The following is a 27,446-nucleotide window of genomic DNA, read 5'->3' as shown; positions in this document are numbered from 1 at the left end:
TTACCTTCGTGGAGAACTTTTTGATGGAACTTAACAGCACTTGCGTTACACGGAAAAGAAAGCCACGAGAACCTTTAACGGTAAGACCGACGTCAATGGGACTCTAACCCATGATTCATCAACCTCTGAGGATAATTTACATCAGCACTGTGGTCGGTGCTAGCCGAGTGCGGAATTTGAATTGACCAGCCATCTCTGGGATTCGAACTCGGGTCACTTCATCGGATGGCGAACGCTCTATCCCCTGAGCTATTGAACCTTTGACGACCAGCGTGGTCACATTCCAAAAAAATATCTTGTACAACATCTGAATTTTAATGGTAACCAAGCCGAATGCACAACACAGCAGTGTCTTAATATTCCTATCCCACATACAATCCTAACACCTTAATTATAGTTATAAACAATATATATTTTTTTTCATCATCTAGTTGTTGCCCCGTGATTTTGCCTGCATGAAACTACTTTGAATACAATTTTAAACTATTTTCAAGAGACGCCCACGAAATCGTCCGAAATTCTATACCTATTGATTTTTAGTAACAATTTAAAATGTATCCGGCAGCAATTAAATCACTCAAAGCACGGTAAGTATGAATTCTGAACATTTCAGTCTAGTTGGAAGCAGAAATAATAAAATTATTTCCTTCTCTGTCTTGAAATAGAAAACACATCCCAATGCTCCATAACGGGCTGTACTACTTCCTCACGCACCTCTCGAGCCATAACTTGAGCAATGTATAATATAAGCATTCTATTGCTTGAGAAAGGCAAGCTCCGTTACCAATAATTGGTATGACAGTTTGCGGAGAAATAGTACTGTTTAAGTTTAAAATTTCTGTGGCCATTTTAGAAAAAATAACAAATAAATCTTCGTATTTTAATTCTTATTGCTATAAAAATGCAAAATTATTCTTATTACCTAAATACTTATACAATGTATAACTAAACTATCTAACACTACTTAAATTATTACTTAAGACAACCTAATAAAATAAATAATAATAGTGTACCCAATAGCTAGAGAAATACCCGAGTTTATGGTAACACTTAAAAGTTTATGTACGGTTTCGTCAAATTCGTCAAGATATTCGTAAAACTATTCTCAATTCGAATTTTCGACTCAACACTCATTTTTTTTTACAATAATTTCACCAATTATTATAGAAATTTCATATTAGTTATGGTCAATAGATTGCATACATCATTCACTATATTTACAACATAGCATATATATGATTAATATTTGTCTTACTTGGAATAAATTGGCTGGAAATTCCCTCGCTGTCATAAGGATTACCCAAGGAAGGCTTTCGTTGTTTCCCTCTCAAAATAACGCCTAGCTTCAGACTTGTGTCCATAATTTCAAGGAAATGAAGTTGATACTTTTACTGTACCATGACCAATCTGGATTCGTTGTTGGGTTATTTCTAGAAAACAAATCAGTTATAGTGAAACATCCGATTTAAACATTCAACAAATATATGTTAATTTAATATAAAATGTCTATTACGTTAAAACAAGGAAGAGTAACTAAACTCAAGATTCCGACATCTTTAACTTTTTTTCAGTTTGCAAGTAAATAAATATCCCAGTTTTTTATTATCATTTAGTTAATCGTTGTTATATTTACATATTGTGGCACTTTGTTAATTGTAGGAATTCTGAAATTATCCACTGTAAAATGCCAAATTGACCAATGGAAATTTGAAAATGTCATAAATAAATTTCAAGCTAATTCATGCCACATTTCTGACATTTTCCACTGTAAAATTCCAAACAGTCCAATGGCAATTCTAAAATGCCCAAAATCCGTTTCAATTTTCAAATACAAAATTTTCCTATTTAAAATTTCATGTAGAAAAATGGCAATTTGAAAATGCCATAAATACATTTCCTGCTAATTCATATCACATTTCTGAAATTTTCCACTGTAAAATTCCTACAAGACCAATAGCAATTTAAAAACGTTATAAATACACATTCATACTGAATCATGCTATGTTTCTGAAATCTTCCACTGTAAAATTCCTACAAGACCAATAGCAATTTAAAAATGTTATAAATACTCATTCATGCTGAATCATGCTATGTTTCTGAAATGTTCCACTGTAAAGTTTCTACAAGACCAATGGCAATTTAAAAATGTTATAAATACACGTTCATACTGAATCATGCTATGTTTCTGAAATCTTCCACTGTAAAATTCCTACAAGACCAATGACAATTTAAAAACGCTATAAATACACATTCATGCTGAATCATGCTATGTTTCTGAAATCTTCCACTGTAAAGTTTTTACAAGACCAATGACAAATTAAAAATGTTATAAATACACATTCACACTGAATCATGCTATGTTTCTGAAATCTTCCACTGTAAAATTCCTACAAGACCAAAGACAATTTAAAAACGTTATAAATACACATTCATGCTGAATCATGCTATGTTTCTGAAATTTTCCACTGCAAGATACCAATTAGACCAATTATATTTTCATATTTCTTTTTCGTCTCGCCTCTCACATCACTTGCCAATTTTCCTTCTTCTAGTAAGTCCTGGTCATTCCAAAATTAATCAGCTTGTGTTAAGAACTGTTGTAAAGCGTACCAATTCCGAATAAAACTCAGAATAAAATGTCAACCAAGGCGTTCTAAAACACTTAGAAGGAAGTAAAATGCGTGGACATATCTCGTGACAAGTGCAAAATTTACATGACATGCGGAAAACTTACCTGCAGGTGACAGCTGTCAGGTAAAATTGCACACTAGCAGCCCTGTCTTGAAACGTTACGCTAATATTGAAACTTTAAAAATGTATAAACTTGAAACGTGTTTTTGACAGCTAATACAGGATCATTCATCTTGGCGGGACTTAAACTATAGAGAGCTGAAATTTTACGCAAAAATCATATGAGTTTCTTAATTAAAATGGCCTCAAAATGCAAATAGAGAAGCCCTTTTAACACAAGATAATTGAGCAAAAAATCAAGGAATGCTAAAACCTGTTTCCTTAAGAAAAAAAGTGAATTCTTTCCACTAGGTATGAAGATGAAAACGTTTATTAATTATTATTGATATGGCTTAAAAGCGATACTAATATTAAAAACATTCTACTTATGACTATCTTACTGGACGATTTATTTAATTCAATAACAACTCCGTATTCTTGTAATTTTGAACCCAGCCCAGAAGATAAAAGAACTCCTGGATCAAGCAATGGAGCAAACTAGCCTTCATGGAGAACTTTTTAATCGGACTTACGCTGAGATGAAAAATGGAGTTATGTGGCAATAAAAATACGAAAACCTCCTATGGTTTGCCCAACGGCACAGAGATTGTAACCCATAATTCGTCAACCACTGATGATATTTTACGTTAGCACTGTGGTCGGTACAAGTCGTATCAACCAGGCATTCGAATGTGATTTACCTCATTGGGAAGCAAAAGCCTTATCCTCTGAGCCACTGCGGCTCCCTGCTTCTCTATTTAAACCATATTTTCCTGATTGAACTATTTGAACCCCATTCTTTCAATTACAGGAAGTAAGTAGCAAAATATCACTTGCATTAACTTATTTAAAATCTATGTCTCCAAAATTTTAAACTATAAGGCAGTACGTGAAAATCTGACATTTTTTAATCTATTTTATTTTGGTTAATCTTCTTTTGATAACCTTTGTGGCTAATTTTGAAACTAGTGGAGAGGACAAAATGTTTCTTTCCAATTAAAATGCAGCAAAACTTATATTTCTTTCTCTTTTCACCGTTAATCGTATGATTTATTTAATCGCCACATATTTTTGAGAAACACCGCAAATGGATTTTTAAATTTTCAGCAAAAACGATTGTGAACTTCGAAAGGGTACAACGTGCTATACCACACTCGTCCCTAAATGTTAATGTAAATTTCATGTTGAGGATAGTTTAATGAAGTTATGAAGAGCTGGGTAGACAAAGGATATAGGTTACACTTTTGAAAGAAAAATGAGATTTATCGGCTAAAGCTCTTATTATAGTCTCAGTCAAGCATGCACATTTACTTTTTAAAGTTTCTCAATTCCACAGAACTTAGTGGATGAAGGATCCAAGTTAAATTTTTAGAGTGTGTTTTCGACGTGAATGAATGATTCAAGTGCAATTTGGCAATAAACAGTTGATAAATAACCTCCGTAAACATGTTTATTTGCTGAAAATTTAAACGCCAATAATGTGAATGCCATGAAACTAAGGTCTTAATAATTGTTTGTTGGTGTACAGCTTTCGCCAATTGGAATCTGGTGTATAAAAAATAAAGGGAAACATAGTCATCATTTCTTTCTGTCACAAATGAAATTTTAAAGTTCCATTACACAACTTCACAAAAATATAATTTAGAACAGCTACTAAGCTCCTCATAAAGTGAACAGGTGAAAAAACTCTTTTCGGTTGTATGCAACATTTTGTTCATCGTTATAAAATGGATGTATGATTAGATCTCTTACACAATTTGTCAACAATAAAGGAGTACAATGCAGTATCATGTGTATCATGAAAAAAAATGATCATACATTAAGTATTAAAGAAGTTAATGAATGTGATGCCCCGCCCTCATTAGCTAATGAAACAGATAAAAATGAAGCAATAAAAATAACAGGTAGCATATGCACTTTGATTAATCTCGTAAAAGAATTGAATTAAAATATGCTATATCGGCATCGTTTTCTTGCTAAAAATAAAATCATGGACAAGAAAAAGAATAATACATTTTTATAATTTTATTACATTATACAAAATTACTCAAACAATGATAATAAAATAATGGAAAATATATCAAAATATAATGGTAATATTAAAATGCTCTTTTTTTATTTTACCTAAAATCGGGAATGCACATTCTAAAAAAGATATACATTTAAAAGTTTTAAAAAAAACTTATAAAACAATAAAACTGATAAATTGTATAGCTAATTTATATAAACGTTCAGGACCTTATTTTATTTCGCAAGAAAATAACTATTTAATTTTCCATTTTTATTTAATAAATATCGTTGGCATATTAATGTATTTATAGTTAATCACTGATGTTTAATATTTATTTTTATAAAACTAAAAAAAAAGAAAGTAATAAACCGCTAAATATAGATTAAATGCTGAATATTTTATTATCATCTCCTTTAATATGTTTTCCTGCATCCTTTTGATCACTAATAACCGAAATCATAATCATCTAATCATAGACGAATAGCCTAAGCCAGTTTGATTGCTTGATGGAACTTGGAAGCATTTCGAATTATCGTCATTCCACCTTCCCTCTATTTTATTTCAGAAACCTAACAGGTTTTTAAGTTTTAAGTCTCCTCAATAATAGTAAGTAAGTTTTGATAGGGTTTTTGCGTGCCTTACTTAATATTATTTAGCGACACCTTATGTGTATATTTTGGGATTTCATTTTTGATAATAATTTAAAAAATATATATTAAAGAGGTGTTTATAGAACAATATATATATATATATGAGTACTATATGATGAAGGAATACGTCTAAAATAAAAAAAAAGAATTGGAAAACATTGTATTCATATTTTTATAACGAAATACAACGTATAAATTTGCTTCGAAAATTGCATAATTTTAAAATTGTGAAAACACAATACTTTGCGCTAAAAAATGCTATAATGTTACATTTTCACAAATTACTTATTCATACGTCTTCGGAACAATTTTATTGGTTAAAACCTTTTGTTAATTTAATTCAATATCTGTTCCATTTATTTCCCTCTGATTCTTTAATTTTAACTTTTTTCTGTTTTTTTGAATACAATAAACATCTCATCACACTTTTAAGGCAAGAAACTAATCCATTATCACTATCTGTAAATTGCACAAAATTCGGAAAATACTCTTAAAAAATTTCTAATTTAAATTACATTCTCTTATTGCATTTTCTAAGTCTTTTTATTTTTTAAACACAATTAATTAAGAGTTCCCTAACACAACAACATTTAACAGAATTAAAAAATAAAATAGTTATGCAGCTTAGTTAACATTTATTCGTCTTAATTAACTAAACAAAAGGACTGTTTCAGAGCCTGAATTATTCTAGTAGTTAAAAAAAAAGTTTTTAAAACTTTTTATGAACAATTTTATGAAAAAAAAGTTGAAAACGTTAAGTCAATGGTTTTAGTTTTTTAGGAACAAAAATTTAGATTTTTGATTTATGTTAATGTTATTTAGATATATTTAAAAATTTTATCCATGCAGCATTTTTGTCAATAGCAGAAAATAAAAAAAAACCCTCTAAAATTGAAATTACATATTAAAACTTTTAATTGTTATTAAAAAAGATTTTTTTTAAAAAAAAATTCTTCACATTCACGGCGCTCTTTATTGACGATGATAAGCGAATAAATTTCACAGGATATACGAATTTATGTCTTAAAAATTCAATCAAACAATGTAAAAGAGGAAGCGCAGTTTTATTATTGTTACCAAGACTAATGCTTGAAAATTACAAGTTATAAAACACATTTTACAGCTTTCACTGTAAAGAGTGAAGCATTGCCATGCTCAAAATGAAGTCAATTTTAGTAAAAGGCCAAACAAAAGACATCAATTTGTTGTCCTGAAGTACTTACATTTAGTTATAGTATTTATTTCATTTGCTGAAAGAGCTGTATTACATTTTTTTCAGATATCTAAGAAATGCTCAAATCATGAATAAAATAGTTACCTATTAATTATTTATCGGCATTGTTACTTTCCGTGGATCCCAAGTACCGGAGGTACTTCGGTGGTGCATAGGGCTGTTATCGTAACTTCGGAAGCATTTATTGAAAGTCTAGAAGAAACAGAAAATGCGAGACACGCTTGGTTCAGTCAGGACGATTATCGTTTGTCTTACAATTCCCTTTTGCAATTACTGCAAATGGAAGGGATGGCGGAGTTGTTCGAAAATCTATCACTACCGCAACTTTTGTTCCAAGTCACGTTCGGCTGAAAAAAATGTTATGGGCCGTTCGGCAGAAAACGATTTCAACGCAATTTCGTAAAGATCATTTTACCTGCCTGCACTTGACCATTTCACCTTGATGTCTGTAAAAAAGTAAGACGATTGTACTTTATTATTCAAAACGATAATGACGGATCTGGAACACTCCAGAATTGCGTGAGCTACGGTGGCTCAATTAGTCACATTCCTCAATCCATAGAAAGGATGCGTGAAGTGAATTCGAGCAACATGTTTTCTCAACTCAGGTTGAATCAGAAAATAAAAAAAATAACTCTGAAAAAAAAAACGCTGGAGAATTTTTGATCTGAAACTAGTACTTTTACGCTATAAAATACCGAATTCTAAGCTTTAGAAAATACATCTAAAACATAATAATTAATTGTGATTAAGAGTAGTTAAATGTGATGTTATGAACTACAATTATATAACAGTTAATAATAATAAATAATTGTATGAGTACTAAAATATCGTTTTCTAAGCAGTTTTGAAGAAATCATTTTCTTTGCATTTTGCTTGCGATAATAGTGAATCTAGATTACTTGAGAATTGCTTAGAGCTGTTATAGCTAAATTAGTCAAATTTTTCAATCCATAGAAAGTATACGTGAACTGAGTTCAAGCAACATGTTTTCGCCACTCCGGTTGAACCAAAAATAAATAAATAAATAACTTTGAAAAAAAACTCAATCTGGAACTATTATTTTTGCGGGATATAATATATCAATTCCCATGCTTTAGTTCATTAATTATAATAACATATTATATAACAGATGATATCATGTTCTAGATGATATTAAAAAAATATCTATAGTATGATAACTAATTGATTATAGTTATAAATAATTAAAGATGATGTTACAGGCTGTAATTATATAACAGCTAATACTAATAACAATAAATAAATAATTGAAAACGTCCTATTATATCGTTTTCTAAGCAGTTTTGGGGAAATTATTTTTTTTTTGTTTGCACTTTACCACTTCATTTTGATACCAGTAAAAAATAAGACTATTTTTTACTAAACGATTTTTTGTGATTCAAAACCATTATAACGAATTTGGATTTCATCAGAATTGCGTTGAGTTGTTGTGGCTCAATTAGTCACACTTTTCAATACATAGAAGGAACGGGAACTATATGCGAGCAACATATTTTTTTCAACTCAAGTCAAACCAAAAGGAACGTCAAACCGTTGAATCAAAAGACCCGAAAATAGGATTTTTACACAATAAATGCCAATTTCAAAGATTAAATTTACAAAACTCAAAAATAATGATTAATTAATAAAAAAAATTAATTAACTGTGTCGTAACTACCACTACGATTATTAACTGTCAATTCACTAGTATATAAAGCATGCTAACTCGATTTAATCTTGAAGCACCTTTTGATAGATGAAGGTTGTCATGGCCTGTAACGAAACTCCCCACATTGGTGACCCGGAAGTGATTTACAGCACGTCTGCAGGTCCAACTTGGCTATACGAATTTTGAGAGAAATAATTAGGCACGCTTCTTTTAATAAAATTTATATAATGAACAGTTTTGAATAATAATAAATAAATTATAGTTGAAAACCAACGACAATAACAAAAGCAGATCGTTTACATACAAAGTAGAATAATAATCAAAAAGAGAAAAGAAAACATTAGTTTTTATGCTCCTTGTTGCTAGAGGATATTGGATTGGCAGTGTTGAGTTGCAGTAGGCAGGTTAACACATTAACCTTAACCAATTTGTAATATTTTTCGTTTAAAAAATCTTATTCCTGAATTACGAATTCTTTTTCATTTTATTAAATAATAATTATTTAAGATTATTATTTTAATTGATAAATAGATGAATCAAAATTAAATGTATTTCATTTCAACGAATCACGGAGGTTTCCTAAATTAATTAGCTACATTTTTATTTGGAAGAAAAAATATAGACATGGATGCCCATAAAAGTTCCTTTACCACTTAAGTTAAGTGGTTGAATCAACAAGAGATTAATATATTCTCCTTCTACTAAATCTAAAGGCGCTTAAATGCTGTTTTTCATAGTACAATTTAATGATCGAATGAAAAATTAAAGTAAATAAATGATTTCAAATTTGATAACATCGCTTTTAGATTTCATACCTACAAAAATGTGTGACAAAAAAAGTAAACACTGATATGTTAATTTTATGGTAAATTAATTAAAAGGTAGCCGTACTCTTTTAATTTGACGATCGAGCTCAGAAACGCATTTTTTACAGTTGCTTATGACTGCCAATTGAAATTGAGTGTCAGTTATTTTTTTGGAGGTGAAAATCATTGCATTTTGTCTCAGTTCTTTTCATCAAAATTCTCGACGGCTTTAACTGTCATTTGCTCCTGACGAGATTTTTTTCTCTTCTCAAATAAGCGAACAGTTAATATGTTTTCTGCAATATTGAATTTTTTACGATGAATTAATAAATAATTTACAAACAAATACATTAAGTACCCTTCGATGCTCCAGTTTTTTAATAATTAAAACGCACAGGATCAGGTTGTTTATTGGTCTCGAAAATTTTCGTGACCTCTATTCCAAATTCGAAGATCTTAAAGGATTTTGAGCTAACCAAATTTTAAGATACATTTTCTCTGATGAATCTGATATTGAAGAATAGAGATTAGTTTTAAAAAAGAAATGGTAGTTAACAGATCCACTAAAAGATATTTTTGTTTGAAATGATAAACATTCTGTTAGCGGCTATGGCCGTCATTTGTCTCCATATTACCAAACAATGGAAAGCTATAACCATCATTTGTGGTAAAGTGTTAACAATTAGCATAAAAAAAATGAAATATCATGAATAACTTTTGATGCAACTATCCAATTTTTCTGTGCTAAAATCTCTTTAATCTTAATGGTTCAGAAAGCACATCATATATATTTTTAGTTCAGAGACCGGTTAACATTCAAAATTATCTAATGCTTTTTTCGTATATTTCAAAATATCTCTTACTAAAGTAAGCAATTAGCTATATAGATATTTATAAAATTTGGAAGTCTAAAACTTTATAATATCAAGGAGCTATGAAATCACTGAAAAGAGATTTTTTGATCATGATTTTTATCAATGAATTAAATCCTTTGTAACTACAAAGTATGAAATTTTACAGAATTTTAAGACTATGTCATTCAAAACGAAATTTAATTAAATCTAGTGAATAAGCAAAAATTTCACAAATTCGAATTGTTTTGAATTATGTTGCTACCTTCGAGTAAAGTAGCCTGAATAATACCTCTCCCAAATCGTACTATCTTTCCTTTTACTTTAAAAAAAAAAAAGAATTAAGTGAGGGACACTCTAACAGAAAGTTTCATTTATGTAGAGATCTTTGAGGAAGAATCAAATCGATGTGTATGCGCATTAAATTATAATTTAAGTTCATTGATTTTATAAGCTTCCGATCCAAAGTAATTGTTTTCACATCCTTTGTAAGAATATGTAAACTTAAGTACAAGTTATCAACTGCACTTTATGGTTAATCAACTTATTCTACAGTGTTTTACACGTTCCCTTGCTAAATAATGTTTGGGTTTTGAAAAAAAGTTAAGTTTATTATTTTAGGTAGTTACCAAAATTGTACTTCTTAGTACACTTTAGGTAGTACAAGTGCACATTAGGTAGTGCTGAATAGTATTGATACGCTTGAGAGCAACTCAACTACTGGACATTCACTTCATTGATATTTTCAACTACGGGCAAGTTATTTTTTAAACCATTTACTCGCATCTATACTAAGCTTTTATAACTATTGATAAAGGGCTGGAACTTGAACTAACTATAAACTAAGTTCTCATTTCGGAAGTTAGGCTTATAATAAAGTTATAACAGTTTGATATCAGCAAGGGACGTCATCGTAGGTAGATTGTGACATTTATCGCTTAAGAAGACAACCAGATTCGAAGCAAACGCATGACGCCGCTTACAGTTATCCAATTATAACTGATTTAAATCATCAGTTTATTTTTTTAGTACTAACTGAATAAACTGATAAATAAACTAAATAAACTGAAATAAACTGATTTAATCAGTTTATTTTTTCTCGAATTGCAAGCATCCAATTGATAACTTTTTTAAAGAATTTTCCTGCTCTAGTGTCTCTCCTTCTATACCGTTGATTTTTAATTAAACAACATTTTTTTGTCTAAAAAAAAACCTCTTTTAAGACGTGTGAATCAATGTGTAAGACACGAAGTTATTGCTACATATTAAAAAAAATTTAGTTTTCCTATGAATCAAGAACGGAAAAGTAGTGATTGATAACCAACTGATGAGTCTCATGGTGATTTAAGTAATGATCTTTCTGTTAGTGATTTGACAGACCGATATGTTGCATTTTTTTTTATCTTACACTAAACGTTTCTATTAAATCGATTTCTCCTATTCTGAAACTAAATGATTATAAGAAAATTGTATCTATATCCAAATCAAAAACGATGTAATCTTAACAAGTTGATATTATAAAAGTAAACTGGAATTAGTGAATGAAAGCTTCATCTTACTCGCGAAAAAGTATAAGAACTGCAAGTAAGAGTTAAATATAAAGAAACCTATTCAATTTGCAATTTCGATTCAAAATATAGAAAACTCTTAATTAAAATCAAAGCAATTTGGGAGGTCTAAATTAAACAAAATATCTACTTTGCAGAAAATAGTGTCATCTTTGAAGTTAACCTGAACAATATTTTTTCATTATATTAGGCTAATTTGGTTAAAAACATTATGAAGACTTCTCAGAAAATAGCGCTTTAACTTTGTAATATCCATCATAATGTTTAATTAGCACTTATTTTCTAGGCTTTTTATACTATTATTGTGTTTATTATAGTTATTACATTCATTTTTGGTAACTCACTATCTATTTATTCACTTAAACATGATAACTTAATATTTCACAAGTTGATACGATACAAGTTGATAGTAGGCAACATCCAGTTTAATAATTCCTACCACTTGCAGATTTGGAGAAAACTACTAAAAAGTTCGATGATTAAAGTCATTGAGTTATCATAGTGAAGAAGTCCTCAGTGCTTAGTGGTGATTTAAGTTCGATGCTTAGTGGTGATTTAAAGCCTAGATAGGTCAGTGAGTAGACTATCCGCTTAACGAGTAAAAGTGGCTTATACGCAATTCTGACCACATTGCCACAATCATACTTTTAATTACAAAATTGTGGAGCCATAACCATTATTATCCCCACTGAGTCCCAAAACGCTGTTGCAGAAATCATTTACTTATTTTTACTGCACAAATATTTTCATAAAAAAAAAGTGTTTACATAGCTGAAGAACTATTTTTCTTCATTGAAATGTTTCAGATCTACTATTTATAACAAATAAAATTTTAAATGTGAAAAGTGTTACGATTTTGGATTTCCATTACGCAGTTTTAAAGGGTGGTAAAATTTTTATATCCCTTTCAATTTTCAAACAAATCATGACAAATATTTAAATTAAAAAACTAGTTTTTGGAAGGAATTATTTTTAAGAAAATCAATTGTAATTAAATATCGGGAAAAAAATTATGTTTAATGATTTAACGTCCAAAAACGATTCAAAAGCAACGTGTGCTCAACATTCGCTGCGAAGATGCTCTACCGGCATTCATTGCATTCTTGGCATGAATTCGGTAATTATTGATTTGGTCAATTGTAACACGGATTGTGGTCAAAATTTTATGCTATTTCATTACATCTATTGATTGGTATGTTTAAGACTGAATAAATATGTTTTTGTTAGTTTTATGCACACAAAAAATATCTATAGCTGTTTAAACACGCAAATTGATTTAAATTTCTTCATTAAAATTATAAAAATGTTGATAAATTTGTTTTGGGCATTGTTTCCACCACGGAAACAACGTCATCGTTATTAGTAACGCGATTCTCAATTTTCTTCATTATATTGGCGAATTTCTGATGTTGAACAGCGAATACAGTCAGTGGATATGCAGTTTTATTCATTCTTGTATTCCTTGCCTTGAATCTTGAAGTCAAGAGAACACTTGTTTATAGAACCAGATCACATTCATCTTCAAGAATAATATTTTAAGAGAAAATAATTAGCGATTTGTTTCAAAATGAAGTTAAAGAAATGAAAACCTTTGATGGTTAACCCAATGACAATGGTTAACCCGATGACAGAGCTCTCATCTCTGTTCACCAACGTATAATTTGTATCTGCAATTCAATCTATGCGGTCAGGGCGCAAAAATGAAAATTTACACTCTCGGAAAGCGTAAGACCTAAGGTAAAACCAAGTGCCACGATTGTGTGAAAATTAGTTCTGTTTTCTAGCGGTCAAACTCAGATTTTCACTTTATTAGTCAAGAAGTATCTAAGATAGAGGCGAGTTTTTGTAAATTAATTAATTCAAAGAATCTGTGTATAAAAATTTGTTTTACTTTGTATACTCTTTAATCTCTTGTTTTTAATCTATCCTTATTTATTGGAACTTTCGCCTTCTAATGAGGTAAACCGGGCTCGAATCCCAGAGAAGGATGGTCGATGCGGATTTCGCATTCGGCTTTTGCCCCAACCATAGTGCTGACGTAAAATATCCACTGTGGTAGACAGATCATGCGTTAGAGTTCCTTTGCCGTCAAGCTAACCATGTTTTTTTTCGTGGTTTTCATCTCCATGTAAAGCAAATGCGGTTTATTTCCGTCAAAAAGTCTTCCACGAAGGGAAATTTCTCCCGTTTCTTGATCTAGGAGTCCTTTCTACATTGGGTTCAAAATTACAAGGCTACGGAGTTGAATATTAGTAGTCATAAATCCAAAATTGGGTCGATTGTTCAACGTTGGTTATGAAATAAAATAAATATCCTTATTTATTGGTCATTACAGTCATAAAAAAAGACCTTAGACGTCCGAAGACTTATATTGAAGGCCTTGTAAAAAGTTATAAACTTTGAAAACTATGTTAATTTTTTTTCAAAATTTATAATACAAATACCTTGTTCATATATAGACATAAAGAAATTCTCTGTAATTATTTTCTTTAAAAATATTTAATGTGCCTAAATTTTTTGTAAAGAATTTTGATCGGATTTGCTGCAGTACCGGGCCCCAGATTAACTGTTCATCTCCCTCCCCTCCTTGAATACGGCCTTGACTACATTACATGAAAATTGCGTGCATAATTTTCTTAAATTAATATAAAATCGAAATGTCAGCAACTTTTTCGCTTGAAGTATTGCATTTCTAAATTTCCCATAGAGTTAACATGTGTACCTGGTTTAACCCCACTAGGCCAGGTAATATTTGTCTTTTTATAGAAAGAAATCATTTCTGAAAATAGTAGTACATTAATGATTTTTCTGGAATGATATAATTATATTACATAACTAAACACTAAAATTCTTGAGTAAATCTAACAGCTTCTAGTTAAGCTCCAACAGAACTTCGAATCTTAGTAACCCGGCATTACTCCATTTTTACCTTCTTATTTAATGTGTATAATCTGGGCTATGCCAATTTTTACGAAAAATGTGCCATTACTTTTGCCATATATATAAGATATGAGCTTAACATTTTCGTTTCAACACTTAATATTTTAAGTGTGGGTGTAATATTTTAAGTAACCTTAAAGATTGCGAATTGTTATTTAATTTTTATTTAATTGTCACTTTAAAAATAATAATCAAAAAAAAATTATCATAGGTAATGTTAATCCCATGAAAAAATTCGTTTCCTGCTCATCCCGCTTGAACAGTACGTAGTAAAATGTTCTAATGTACTATCTGTATGCCAAATTTCATCTGTCTCGGTCGGATGGTTTAGAAGTCTATGAAGTACAAACAGAGAGACTCTCAATTTTACATTATTTTAATTAAAATATTAGATGAGTGCAAATTACATTTCACTATCATTTTCATAGGATGTAATTTTTGTGGGCACACTACTAGGCTTGCGAAGTTCTTATATTTTTAATTCATTAAAATATTAGTACGCTACCGCTGGAAAAAATATTTCCTTAAACTACGGAAAATCCGCTGTAGAATTCATATTAAAACTGCACCCTTACCTTCAGTACATATTACCAATTTTAATTAAGCGTCATTGGCGTCAATAATAGTATGAACATTTTTTTACTTTTCCTCTAAACGGATACTTTTTCATTATTTTTGACTTTCGATACATAACTATTTTTTTCTCGTTTTAATTATTGTTGATTTTAAATTAGTTACTTTAATAGAAACGCTTGTTAAAAATAATTACTATGGACAAAATAAACACGCGGTATCAGATAACTTTAAAAATACTAATTTAGCGACGTCATCTTCACATGCTATCACGTTGACGTTGTTTTGAATTTATCTAGCAAAGCAAGCAAGAAATAACTAAACATTGAAGTATGTGCCATAATTTTTTTCAAACAATCAAATAGAGCTATAAGCTAGCAAATATCGCTCATGTTATCTTTAAAATATCGAGAAAAAAAAGAAACAGAGTAGTTTATAACTTAATTTTAAGCAATGACTAAAGCTTAACCAATCATCCCACTAAAACACGATCCGTAGTATAACGTTCTAATATCGATAGTGACCTTCCCAGTGCTTCGAACGATCAGCATGCCAAATTGCATCGCTTTATATATATATATATATAATAAAGCGATGGATACATAATATATATCCGGATACATAATATATATATNCTCAAAACATATTGACTTTTTTTGCCATAATTTTAACTAAGCTAATAGAGTTTTTCCATTTAGAAGTATATCTTCTATTTTCAGTTTCTTGGAATTATTCATTACATGTGCTACTAAAATTCTTAATCAATATTACACATCAGCTTATAATACTGCATTGTTAACAAAAACAACTACAACATTGTTCTTACTTTTGCTTTTAAATCACAAGTTTTAAAAAAAAAATAATTGTTAGAAAATAAATTTTAAAAAATAATTGTTAATTCAGTTGTAAGAAGAAAAAAAATTTATAATTAAATATCTGTCAAAATTGCTCATGTTTACGGTATATTCAACCCCCCTTTCTTTCCTGAAAATTTTTTGATCAAATATTTTGATATTTGACATTTGTTATATTTTAAAATTGCTTCAGATATATATATATATATATTATGTATCCGGAGAAATATTGATCAATAAGTGCTTTCCTAAAATGCTAATTTACATTAAAATAGATTATTCATTTCATTTCTTTATATGAATACTAATAGTATTACAATTATACAATGTTTTCAACATATACTATGCAGAAAAAAATAATAATAATAAATCAGACTCTATTATTAAGAAGAAATAAAATGTACCAACATATAGGATATAAGAAGTAATTAAAAAACAGCTTTACCGAATATTTAATTATCCCATCGAATTAACGTCTTCCAAAAATTCGTTAATACTAATGGGTAATTAAATATTCGGCATTTATGGAGAAAATAGGATATTTTGTGTATGAAATATATGCTGTAATCTAAATTCAGTATTTTACAGATAAAATAGAAAATCCCACACGCAAAATACTAGTAATTATAAGAACAGTAATTTTTTAGAGAAAATAAAATAGAAGCATTTTGAAAAAATAGAATATCATTCTTATCAAATATATGTGGCATGTTGTACTTAAAACGCAATATTATGTAGAGAAAATAGAATACCCAACACATCGAATACATGATTAAAAAACTAATTATATCAAGAAGATAGATTAATATCCGGCACATCAAATACAAAAGGTTTTGAAAATGGCAAATTTTGATTACTTACACGTAAGTGAGACGTTCTTTCATCTTTCATCGCTCTTTCGTCTTTTATTTTGCAAACAAAGAAAGCTGTCTTCTTTAAATATACTTTTTTACTATTTGCTCATGGAACTTAAAAAGTTTTTCTAGTATCTGATCTTATTTGTTCATTCTATGTCGAATAATGAGTCAAGAAACTCCATGCCATTTTTCAAACAATTTGTATTCATATACAACCATAGAAAGAAACAAAAAGATAAATCTTAGAAAACACTTGAATATCCTATATGTCGATAGTTTTTGCATTTACACCAAAAAAAAAACTCATTACCATATTTGTATTAACGTTTCACAGCAATAATTCAGAACCAAACTAAATTAAAAAGGTTTGAAAACGATAGTGAGAAAAAAAAAGGTTTATTTCTCTTGCCAGATGCAGTAAAGAGATAATGTCAATTATTAATAATTGCATTAAAAATTATCTTTTGAAAGTTTGAATGCATCGTAACGAAAAAATAATAGTTTTGGGTTCGTTTGTTTCACTTTCTTATTATAAATCGTCTGTAACAGAAAAAACAGAAATATAAATGTTCAAAGATTCTTAATATAAATGTCGTTGACCTCTTGTGTTATATATATTATATATGAATTCAATTACAATGAAAAAATCACATTTTATTTTATTTATTATTCAAAATGTGAAAATAAGTGCTTCAAGTTTAGAAAAAAAAAACATTTGTGAAATTAAAGCGCTTATATTTTACGTTAAATTCTGATAATTTTGTTATGTTGTTAAATAAAATTTTAAGACAAATTTTTCGAAAAATTCTCGAATTATAACGTAAATGATTGAAATCTGTTTTTTTTTTTTGTTGTTAAAGATAACTTCTAAAACTAAAATATGCGTCATTCCATACTAACAAAAAAAATGCTTATAATTGTACTTGAAATTTAATTCTACAAACATATATTTGTAAAAAATACAATTTCAGAGCATAAATAATAAAGCGATTCTTCTTTTTATGAAATTTAGTAGCCTTTATTACATTTTTAGTGACCAAAAATCAATTTTGACAGAATGACATGAAATCGCTCTTAAGAGAAGTCGGATGTTCTATCCCCGGCCAATGCTGGAACCGTCAGCTTTGATGTTTCTTTTCTCAGAGAAATACTGAATAGAATTTTAAGAACTTTTTCTTTGTTTTGTTCTTGATATGGTACCAGCTAATTATAAGCATTCTAATTTTTGTTGTTGACTTTTCGTTTATTCTTAAGCATTTTGTTTTTACAAAAGTAATCCATATTTTTTATGACAATTTTAAAAGTTCAAATTTTTAATTTAGAAAAATCCGCCATTTTAGAATGCGCACCAAATGATATAAGTATAGAAATCGATTCAGTAATTTCAGAAATTGGACAAGCCAAAAATTATCGTTTTTACGTTAATTAGGATAAAACAAAATTAACTATTGCCTCTCTGACAGTAGATGAACCAATTGACACTGTTACAAGTTAGGAAAAAACCATTTTCCCTATGTTTGCATCTAAGTGCGCCCCAAATGGATGCCCATTTCTCCATGCGAACGTATATCAATACTACCAACTCTAGAAAAGATTTGCACTGCCTCCTTTTGTCTTACTTTCTTATTAATAATAATAAGTTATTAACAAGAATAATTATTAGCAAGTGCGAAGAATGAATGAAAATGTTTTCTAAAAATCGCAATAAATGTAAGTCATTTAAAGAAACCGATAAAAGAATAATAAATATTGTTTCCTGCAGACGATTTTCTTCTACTGCAAAGCAAAAGTGAATATTTTTTATTTCGCTTTTGATTTGTTAACAGCATGTCAGCATAAGACGCACAAGTTTTAGTGGTCCAATCAAATCCAATGCATTTGCAATGTCTTATAGTTGTTTCTTTTTCCAGTTCTCCTTAGTTATCAAAATATGTCGTCAAATCTAGGAGTTTAGTAAGGCTATGAAACTATAACCTTTTTTCAATGTTTCTATGATATATATCGTAAAAGATAGCACGAATTACATTTCTGTTCGACGTGTTTAACTTTTTAAAGCTTTTATAATGCTTGGAAGCATATTTGTATAGCTTGATAACGAAATAAAACGAAACTATATGCAGTCGTGGATAATTATTTAAATCCTATATCGCAATAGTCTTTATTTTTTTTACTATTTTTTTAGGAGTATAGTTATTTTTGATTCTGCAGTTTATCTTGGCTGTAAAATTCATGATATTTTTGACTACCAAACATATCACCGAACAAAACATTCAATGAAACAATTATCTTACTGTTTGTTGGTTCAAGAACTTGTTCATGATGCCAAATTTTATGCGTTTCATAATACCCTTACACCATATATATCTGTGAATAAAACATTTTAATAAACAAATTCCACCGATTTTTGAAGTCTTCGCATATTCTGGAACGAAATATTACAAGAAAATATTATATCAATATTTGTTTTAAGAAATTGTCGGAGTGTTAACATTTATGTGAGTTTTAACCTTTTGAATTACTGAATTTTGAACGAATGAAACATTAGAGTAAACAATTATCTTAATGACTGTCGAAACGCTATAGACAACTTGGTTGTCGAAATTTTATTGTCGAAATTCGAAACTCGTAGGAAATTAAAATTAATATGTTAAAAACAACCCCAGCTTACTCTTACAAGGTGAATATTCGAACTGTTATGCAGGCAAACAACCAATTAAAATAGTAAACCGGAACGCTATATAGACAATTATTAAAGCTAACAAATATGTAACTGAGACGCATCCGAATTGATTACCCTTCTACTAGGAAATATTCTGTTATTTCCTAAGTTTTTTTTTTTTATCGAGAGAGATTGTTTCCAATATTGAATAGGTTTTGTTCTAAAAATATGATGTACTGCTTGAATAATAAATTATAGTACAGTGACAGTTTGTATGCTGTTCAATATTTTAAAACATATTTCTTGTATAAAATGTGAATGTCGAGTTCACTATTTTAACGTTATAGAACATCCTTCGCCTTTTTCCACACCAGACCATAAAATTTGCTATAAATATGGTATTTCCGTAAAAACTGTGCACCAAGAAAAGGAAATTACCATAGACTTTATGGACTAGTCATAGGGTTTTATGGTCTTTACCCAAAACTTTTTCTTTTGAATTTTTTAAGTATTTAAGAGGTAGACTTTTCGTGTTAACTTTTTAATATTTGTGTTTTACATTTTGGTCATCCTAACATTATAAATAAACTCGAAAGAAATGGTTTTCATAATTTAAAAAAAAATGTATCGAACAAAATATAACTTTTTCCATTACATTATTTCGTTAATTTTTTTTATTCTTATGGAAACGCGTGAAAATATGATTAAGGGTTCGTTGCTTGACGCTTAATTTGGTATAGTATATGCTTAAGACTAAGTCTGAAAAGAAACAAAAGGAGCTCTGCTTCTTTAATGACAACTATGTTAACTCGATTTCTATATATATTAAGTATGCCATTAATATTTTGAATATTTTTCGTTTCATTCATTGAAAACTGTTTTACAGAAACTAAATGCCAAATTTGTGAGTGTTTTTAAAACGACGAAGTCAAAATAAAAAATTAAGAATAGTCTAAATAAATATTAATTAATATATANCCTTAGGATTGGAAAAATGCAATTTTTTCGTTCGCTTAAATATGAATTTGCCATAGATATGATTTTTGATTGCGGATGAATTGTATTTTTTTTAAATAAAAAAATTTCTGAAACATTTAAGGATATCTACTCCGCTACTTTTAGATACATTTAAATAAATAATTCGTACTTAAAAAGATGTGTCTTTAAAACTTAACGCAACTGCTAATTTATAAAAGTTATTTTCTCGGATCTGCCGACCAGGTACCCAAGTGGTTAGCGTGCCTGACTGCGGAGCCGATGGTTGCAGGTTCAAATCCCGCTCAAGGCACGGATGTTTATTTCTCTCTCTCTCTCTGTTCTTTCTCCTTTGTATGTGTGATTGTGTGAATGTGACCAGCCCTATAAACGGGTTTGTGGTTGTGTGACGTGGGCGATGCCAGAGGTGCCCACTGGGTAATGAGAAGAGAGTAGCAGTACTGGCATATGAGGCGAATGGGACAATAAATCCCAAGTGCCCGCCATTTAAAAAAAAAGAAAAAAAAATCTTGGATCTTTAAAGTTTGAAAAATCTTGGATCTTTAAAGTTTGAAAAATCATTTTTTACAAATTCAAATGGTAAGTAATCAATCATTTTAGTATTGTAAAATAGTACTTCGATTACATGAATTCATAGAAGCTTGTATCTTCGTGTTGAGGTTACCCTAACAAGTGAAAGTTTAGGAAATAATTATGCCTATGTTAGATTATATTTTAATTGTTTCGTCTCACCCTACACAAAGAAAAAAAGTTAGGTCCAAATTACCTGAAAATGGTAAAAAGTAGCTGCTTCTAGCTCTATGGAAACACCAAAAAGCTCGGTTATTTTTACCGAAGACCTTCGTTTATGAATTTGGTTAAAGTAGCAATTATATATGGTTTTTAACAATTTATAAAATTTGGTAAATGTGGAAAAATTTGGTATTTTTATCACGATAGCTTAGAACAAAGCATAAAAACTAGTCATTCGATTAAATTTGCATTTTAATTTCATATTTTTTTACTAAATGCGAGGTAATAAGAACTATAATTTTTAAAACCTAAATTTCTGGTAAGCCGTTTTATACGAATTGTAAAATAGCCAAATAAAGGTTTGAAATGCCGTATATTTTGATTTTTAATACGAGAACTAGGGTTTCTCTTATCTTTGGCTTCTTTTTTAAATGGAATATAGTATGGTAATATTATCAGAATTTTTTTTTCCGTGTACCTATTTACCTTTTTATAGTAAAAACCATAAAACATTTTTACATTTATAGACTTATAGATACCATAAAAATGTTTCACGAGCCTTATTTTTATAAATTAAATAACGGTGAACAAGAAAAGAGCACATTAATAGCTTTCGATCTAAGGATCGAATTTTCACAAAGAAGTTATCTTAATGGTATGAAGAGCTAACGATACCTTCAAATTGGTTTCACCATTGTTGAGTTATATAATGATCAAATACATAAATGGAATCTTTAAAAGATAAAAAAATATATTGAAGAAATCCTAATCAAACAAAATTGAAAACGATTAATATTTTAAACTTATTTACAAATATTATAAGGAATTAACACTTTATTCATTTTTTTGAAGTTTCGCTAAGAATAAATCATTCCTTAATTCTTTCTTTTTTAGAAATAAGTTATATCATTCCCATTTCATTAAAAATTTCAATTCGAAAATTACAGTAAAATAACCAGAAGCAGGATGTCCATCTGATTAACCATAAAATTTATAATTAGGAATATTTCTTTACCATTACGGTTTTGAAACCGTTTACAACTGGTACAGTTAAAAATCCCTGAATATAAAACTATACGGTTTTGTAACCATTTACAACTAGCATAGTTTCTACGACATATAAATTAAAACGAACATTAGAGCTCTGTTTATGCGTGAATGATAGTTTCGTATTCAAATATTCTAGGATCACGGATTGAAAAGCGCAGGGCACTAGAAACTCCTCATGTATTGAAGGAATGAAAGAAATATTGTATCAACGTTGGGATTCGAACCCCTGTTCAGCAGGTCATGGCATTGAACGATCAGCTCTCTCAGCTATAGTACGTACCCAGCTGCTAGGAACAAAATGGCTTCATAAGGGCCTAATTACTGCTGAAGGAATTTTGGTTGTTACACCATATTAGGAAAAAAACACTCAATAAACATTTTTTCTCCTAATTAGCAGTTTGAACATCTTTTTTATGGTTATTTGACAGTTTTGGTGAAATATGGTAAAACAACTATTAAATAAATTGCTATTTAACCATTTTTACAGCGAAATTTCGAACAAAATTGCCCGAGGTAATGACGATAACACGGTTAAACACGGTAATGAGCTTCAGCAGACAAAATAGATATATTTTTATCGAAATTTTAAAAATATATATAATTGGATAAAAAAGGGCGAAAAGAAGGACTTTTTAAATAAAGATAAATAGTTTTTTATTAAAAGGAAAATCGTATCGAACATAATTATAAATTGAAAAAAAGTCAATTCTGAAACCCGTTTTCATGTGATTATGAAAAATAATACTTAAATTAATCCATCTAAATAAATTATTAATAAAATTCCCGCTAATGTGTCAAACTTATTGCGCTATCATCAGTCTTATTAATCAATTTGAAACAACGCACCGGATAAGAAAAACTATTTATAACAATTTTACTTTAATGCTTAACATTAATAAAAAGACTGCCCTTTAACAATACCGTGACAGCTTGAAAAAGTAACATCTTTTACTGTCATCAAAAATTTTTTTTTTATACTTAAAGCCGTATTTTTTTACGGCCATATTTTTATCAACTGCTTTCTGCGAATGTAATTATCCGTGGTAAAAAATAGTTGGCTGTTTTGTTGAAAACAAATCTCAGAAATAGGAAGGTGAGAAAATAATTCCCAAGTGAACTGTAATATTTATTTTTCGGGCATTTCGGGCACTTCTTACAAGTGTGAACAACCCTTATCTACCCGAAACAAAACTCCTCGATCATTCATCAAATAGTTTTTTTTTATTCCATTCATTTTTTCGAAGTTTTTTTTTTCTTCTTCTTTTTTCCATATCTTTTTGGTACATGTCTGCTATTTAAAAGATTGATTAACATTCAGAAAATAATGCTTCTTTATGCCACCGCAAAAAAATTGCACTTTATGTTATTGAATGCAATTCTTCTTTTTTTTTTTTGTGTAGGTGATAAGCTTTTTAAAGGTACTTATGCGAGTGATAAAGTTGTTGTGTTCTTCTTGATGGGGGGATGATTTTTTTATTCACCTGGATTCAATCTTACACGCAGCGTTTTAAAAAAAAACTACGAAAAAAGTAAACTTTCAAACTTTTTTACAAAAAATCCCCCTACCTAGCGCTTCCTAAGTTTTTGACAACTGCGGGTACCCTTTATTTAAATTGCGGCAACCCCTTGAGAGTTACAGCTGGATGAATATTCAATGAATGTGCTTTTAAACAGTTTTCTTTTATTTAACGTATGCATTTAAAGCAATTAACTGTTTGAGAAAATGAATAAAGTTTAAGCGTACCAAATGCATTTAAGAGTAATTTGTTATACAGATTAAAAAATGGCTTTTTTCTCAGTTTCAAACAAAATACTGAGTCTTACAGCTGTTTTTACTCTCACCTCTCCCAATTCTTTACAAAATCTAATAAGACCACTAAGTCACTTAGGAGTATTTGCGAAATGACCAATGATCACGAAGTCACTTATATACACGAAATTAACTTGTACAATTGGTGCAAATAAAGGAAATTAAATTAAAACAATATTGATGCAGGAAAAATGCTTGTAAATGTCACCGCAAAAAATTGCTTTTAGTGGTATTGAATGCAATGTTTTTTTGTGTGTGATAAACACTTTAGAAGTATATAAGTGAGTGATTCAGTATAGCTAAATATGAAAAAATTAAATATAGTGCTATATAAGATATATACAAGAAAAATTAAGATAGATACTTATGCCTCTATCACACGAGAGAAAAATATGTGCAACTGCAAGTGTAAGTGAAACTCTAAGCGCAATTCCTCCGTTCGGAGTTGCCGAAAGGGTTGCTTAATTGCCTGAACGGTTGCATGTAATTGGGTTACCATATTTTGTTATTTATCTTTACTTTTGGCTCATATTTTATTTTATCATATTTTATTATATCATAGTTTCTGAACGATGTTCGTAAAGGGAGGAAAAAGAAATCACAGACGCTGTAGAATATTGATTGATTTTGATTTAATNCATACACGAAATTAACTTGTACCATTGGAGCAAATAAAATTAAAACAATATTGATGCAGGAAAAATGCTTGTAAATGTCACCGCAAAAAATTGCTTTTAGTGTTACTGAATGCAATGTTTTTTGTGTGTGTGTGTGTGTGACAAACACTTTAGAGGTATATAAGGGAGTAATTCTGTATAGATAAATATGAAAACATTAAATATAGTGCTATATAAGATATCTATATATATAAGAAAAATTAAAATAGATACTTGAATTACTTAATATAGAAATATAAACTAAAAGATATGTCAACATAAACGATTTATTACACGGTAAAAGATTCCGGATCAAATTAAGGTATAAAGTACCAGCACTTTGGATTCGTCATCCATAATATCCATTTTACCACAAAATACATTTTTACCATAAAATATTATGCCGTAATTTTAACAGATTTTGAGTGATTCTCATTTTACGGAAGTTATTGCTGTAAAAATTACGGTATATCAGATTTTTTGCTTTGGTAAAAATGAATTTCACGAAAAAAATACTGACCCCCTAAATGTCGGTAATTTTTACGATAATTTGATTCGGAAATTTTTAAAGTTCATGAAGATATAGGGAATTTAAGAAACTGAATAAAATAGCATAAAAATTGTTAAGATAGATATTTGAATTACTTAATATAGAAATATAAACTACAAGATATGCCTACATAAACGACTTACTACACTGTAAAAAATTCCGGAACAAATTACGATATAAGTACCAGCACTTTGGATGCATCATCCATAATATCCATTTTAATACGAAATCTATTTTTACCGTAAGATATTATGCCGGAATTTTAACAGTAATATTGCTTTAAATTGATTGATTCGCATTTTATGGTAATTATTGTAAAAATAACTGTATAAAAGATTTTTTACTCCGGTAAAAATGAATTTCACTATAAAAAGTACTGGCACCCTAATTTAAGTAATTTTTACAGTAATTTCATTTGGAAATTTTTAGATTATGAAAATATAAGGAATTTAAGAAAGTGATATGAACTAATAAAGTTAATAATATACTAATAAGTAATAGCGGGTTACTTTGAAAAAGCAAATTATTTCATTTGGACTTCAAATTAAATAATTGAGATGTATAAATTATTAAGGTACATATATAAACGATTAAATACGCAGATATAAATGCATTAGAGTTATAATATATATAAGTGATTCAATTTAGAGATACAAATAATTTTAGTTAAAGATACAAACGATTAAAGATAGATGTTTAAATTTTTTACAATGGAAATACAAATGAATTAAATATAAGTGAATTAAATACAAACGTAAATAAAAAAGCATTTTAATTTTATATAATAATTACATAATTTGACTGATAATGAAATAAAATTTTGACAAAATAAAAAGAAAAATAAAAGGCCATGATAATTTAGTGAAAATGTAGAATGAATATAAAATAAAGAGAGAAAGAATCTAGAAATTCCAAGCTATACTAAATATATATTACATAACATATATAATGTATAAGTATTGCAGTTTTTTCATGAAGCATTTCTTCGTGTTTCTATTAGCTGATTATTTCGAAACAGTTTTAAAAGAAATCTTGAATAAAGACGGAAAAAAAGTACTGAAAACTTAGACAACACTAGTTTTTACTTTCGATTTCGGTAAGAATTAAAGTCCAGAAATAAAAATGAAAAGGTAATGAAAAAAAGCAGGAAAAGCACTGATGTAAGGAAAACTTTTCTGTTCAACTTTTGCCAGAATAAAAAACATACAAGGTAAAAGTTTGAGATAAAATTTTTCTTTTTTTATCTCTGGAAGTTTGTAGTTGTTGAAAAATATTTTTTAAACGTATTTATTTCCTATAATACATCTACATAGCAATTGAAGAATTCTAAAAGAAATGTAACCCAAATATGCTCAGAGGAAAAAATTCGTGTAAAATTTCCGTACTGTATGATAATTGTACTTCTGATAAGAAAAATAAAAATAAAATAAAATAACAAATTCTGCTCAATAAAATCTAAATATTGATAATTGAACTATTCATTTTGTACTTTTTCTGTTCATATGGTAACGGCTTACCAGAAATCCTGGTTTTCAATATAGTTATTATCACACATTCTGTAAAAAAACACGAAACTGAAAAACAAATTTAACCGAATAAATGGATTTTATGCCATGCTCTAATTTATTATGATGAAAATTACGAAAATTTATCACAATCACCATATTTTATCACACATTATAAAAGCATATTTTATTGTTAATTTTACCAAAATCATTACCAAAGCATTTCGATAAAAATTACCGAACTTTCTGTGGTACCCCTCGAGCCAGTAACATGGTAAATTTTACTACTTTCTGGTAGTCCTGACAACGCTTTTTTTTATCTCAGTATGACTTACCACGTTTATTTTTAATTTATATATTTTTCTTATACCAATATACTCTAATACAAATATAGTGAATACCAATATACTTTAAAAATTTGTCCAACATACGTTGAATGGATTACAGATATATTCGCCTCATATTTTTTGATTAATGTATTTTATCTCCCATATTACAGCCACATAGCAATTGATGAATTTTACAACTAATTTTTTTCATTACAATTTTTCTTGTCTCTTTCAAAAACAGTTTTATCTTTTTTCTCTCATTCTTTGTTTTCTTTGCATTTTTAAAATATGGTATGATCAGAAATTAAAATACTAACTTTAATACAGTAATTACGAAACATATGCAAATAACTTAAATGGAACGAACGAAACACACACACACACACACACACACACATATATATATATATATATAT

At 28.9% G+C, this 27,446-nt stretch overlaps 1 long non-coding RNA gene across 1 annotated transcript in view; it reads right to left on the bottom strand.

Moving 5' to 3' along the window:
* Nucleotides 1–1,261: 1,261 nt before the first annotated feature.
* Nucleotides 1,262–27,446, bottom strand: part of LOC139425775 (uncharacterized) — a 55,403-nt gene continuing 29,218 nt past the window's right edge. The window contains exon 3 of the long non-coding RNA XR_011636919.1: nucleotides 1,262–1,430. This is a non-coding gene — a long non-coding RNA (uncharacterized lncRNA). The remainder of the gene's footprint in view (nucleotides 1,431–27,446) is intronic.

Source organism: Parasteatoda tepidariorum, chromosome 6 (genome assembly GCF_043381705.1).
Source record: "Parasteatoda tepidariorum isolate YZ-2023 chromosome 6, CAS_Ptep_4.0, whole genome shotgun sequence".
Lineage (NCBI taxonomy): Eukaryota > Metazoa > Arthropoda > Arachnida > Araneae > Theridiidae > Parasteatoda > Parasteatoda tepidariorum.
The sequence above is the reverse complement of the archived record's forward strand: the minus strand, read 5'-3'. Positions and strand labels throughout refer to the sequence as shown.